Source organism: Artemia sp. Qi Xiang Cuo, chromosome 15, assembly GCF_049724085.1.
Source record: "Artemia sp. Qi Xiang Cuo chromosome 15, ASM4972408v1, whole genome shotgun sequence".
In the NCBI taxonomy this organism is placed as follows: Eukaryota; Metazoa; Arthropoda; class Branchiopoda; order Anostraca; family Artemiidae; genus Artemia; species Artemia sp. Qi Xiang Cuo.
The window spans coordinates 17,616,111-17,619,367 of record NC_142808.1 but is presented as its reverse complement, the minus strand read 5'-3'; positions in this window follow the sequence as shown (position 1 = coordinate 17,619,367).

Genomic DNA, 3,257 nt, shown 5'->3' with positions numbered 1-3,257 from the left:
AAGTATAGAACAAAATAAATTGTTGACTAGTATAGATTGGTCATCATTTTGGCCGAAACGTCTACTCAGCCGCTCTCAGAGTAAAAAGATAGAATAAATTAGATAACACAAAGCGAAGTAAAAAGAAAAGCCCCGGTGTTTCAGTTTTTTTTAAGTCTTTGGCGTTTAAAAGGTTTGGGGGATGTTAGTCCTTAGTCCTATTTGCGGTAATTTCAGCTTGTTCTAAATTTGACTTGATTATTCGTTGTAATTTCCACTCGTTTTAAGTGTCATTTAGTCATTGTAATTATTTTAGATCGTTTTATAGTTTCAGGCTGGGTAGATTATTTGATTTTATTTTTGCTCATTTTTTGTTTAATGGAGTTCTTTACTTTTCATTGAAAAACTTATTTTGTGGAAAATTTTTTTTTAATTAATCTCTGTTCGTTTTATATTGACATAGTCTTTTCAGGGAAAAAGAAAATAATACTTTAAATCTTTTTGTTTTTTTAAGAATTTATAGTTTGGCCTGCTAGTTGTATGCTGGAGAAAAATTTTCAGCAATTTTTAACAACATACACCCTTTTAAAAATTTGGACACAAATAATAGCGTTTAATTTAGTTTCATACCTCCTCTAGTAGACCTGAAATGGAAAACTTGATACCATTCGCAAAAAAATCTGTTTACTTTCTTTGATAGCTTGGATAAACTTACGCTATTTTTATTTGGTTAAATCTTAAGAGCAGAAGTAGCCCCGAAAGTTTGAAAATAATACCCTCAGTCGTTCTAGGGATACTGCTGAGATGCCTTATTGGGAATTAGCATTAACACAGTGCATTTTGATTTAATCTCAAGGCAACATATAGTTTTTTAACATAAGGGTAAATGGGAGGGTGGGTGTGGGAGGGGGATTAGTTTTCCTTCAATAACTTTTGACTATTAAAAAAGGCATCAGCCCTTTCTATTTTTAATCGAATGAGCCCTTTTCGAAGTTCCTACGACAACTCCTTCTATCCGAAGAGCGCTGGTCTAAACAACAGCCGCAACAAAAAATAATACATTATACCCACATCGATCTTTACTATAATTAAATAAAAATTACAAGGTTTTTTAACTGAAAGTAAGGAACGACGTAAAAACTTAAAACGAACAGAAATTATTCCGTATATGAAGGGGCCTGTCCCCTCTTCAACGCCTCGCTCTTTACGCTAAAGTTTTTATTGTTTAAAAAAAAATAGAACTGTGAGAAAGTCAAACTTTAGCGTAAAAAGCGAGGCGTTGAGGACGGGACAGCCCCCTTCATATACGGAATAATTTCTGTTCGTTTTAAGTTTTAACGTCGTTCCTTACTTTTAGTTAAAAAAACTTATTTTTTTATTTAATTTTTGAATGTTTTTTAATTATTGCAGGTTTTGATTTTGGCTCACCGTAAATGAATAATTAAAATAAAATTTGCATATTAATTTTACTATTATTTGGTTAAATGGCTTTCTCGAAACTTGTTTAATTTTATTTACGAACGTTTAAAATAGTAATAAATATACGTAACTTACGAATTAACTTACGTAACGAACTTCTATGTTAGTAGATTTTTTATACGTATGTTAGGGGATTCGCCCCCTAGTCAATACCTTGCTCTATAAGCTAAAGTTCGATTTTTTTCCAATTCTTTAAAAATGACCTCATAATCACAATCAGTTGATCAGTTGTAATCAGTTGAAAAACTTGTTGTTTTTTTAATTTAATTTCTGATCTTTTTCTTTAATAATGCTGGGAAATCTGGCACGCCCTTCATAGTAATGCCCCTTCCCCCATGAAAACTTCCTTCATGGAAAGATTCTCCCATATAACACCCGACCCCCTCCCCCAACCTACCAGAAAAATACCCCCTGAAAACGTCTGTATACTTCCCAATAACCAATACTATATGTTAATATTGGGTAAAAATCATTATTTTCAGCCCTCTCCCCGAGGACTTCGGGGATAAAGTCATCCTAAAAGACATTGTTATCACATTATCGACTATGCTGAACAAAATGGCGATCTCAAAATTTTGATCGGGTGACTTTGGGCAAAAATGAGCGCGGGAGGGGGCCTAGTTATCCTCCATTTTTTGTTCACTTAAAAAGTGCACTAGAACATTTAATTTCCGTTCGAATGAGCCCTCCCACGATATTCTATAACCACTGGGTCGATATGATCACCCATGGAAAAAAAAATAAAATAAAAAATAAACACGCATTCGTGATCTTTTCCTGGTAAAAAAAATGCAAAATTCCACATTTTTGTAGAGAGGGGCTTGAAACCTTTACAGTAGGATGCTCTGATACGCTGAATATGATGGTATGATTTTCATTAAGGTTCTATAACTTTTAGGGGGTATTTGCCTCTTTTTCTAAAATCAGTCAAATTTTTTCAGGCAAGCAACTTTTGATGGGTAAGACTTAACTTGATGAAACTTATATATTTGAAATTAGCATTAAATTCTAATTCTTTTGATGTATCTATTGGTATCAAAATTCCATTTTTTAGAGTTTCGGCTACCATTGAGCCGGGTCGCTCCTTACCTTACAGTTCCAATCCTTCCAATCACTTTCGACTATTAAAAAGGGCACTAGGCCTTTCGATTTCCAATCGAGTGAACCCTTTTTGAGTTTCTACGACAACGCTTTCTATAAACACCTTATATGCCCCCAGGGCAAAAATTACAACCCTTACCCTAAGGGCTTTGAGGGTGGCTGTCATCCTCTAAGACCTAATTTCCAGAACTTTCAACTACGTTAAACAAAACGGCTATCTGAAAATTTTGATTGGATGTGTCTGGGAAAATGGTGGGCCTGAAAGGGGCGTTAGTCACTCTCCAGTCACTTTCAACTATTAAAAAAGGCACTAGCCCTTTCAATTTCCAATCAAATGAGCCCTTTTGAAGTTTCTACGACAACGCTTTCAATAAAACTTATATGCTCCCAGGGCACAACTTAGGGGGAGGGGGGTTGTCATCCTCAAAGACCTAATTTCCAGAATTTTCTGCAACGTTGAGCCAAACGGCTATCTGAAAATTTTATTTGGAGGTGTTTGGGGGAATGGTGGGCGTGAGAGGGGGGTTAGCTACCCTCCTATCACTTTCAACTATTAAAAAGGAACCAGCCCTCTCAATTTCCAATTGAATGAGCCCCTTTTAAAGTTTTTATGGAAACTCTATCTATAAAAACCTTATATGCCCCCAGGGCATAACTCACAACCTTTGCCCTGGGGGCTCTGGGAGGTTTTTCATCCT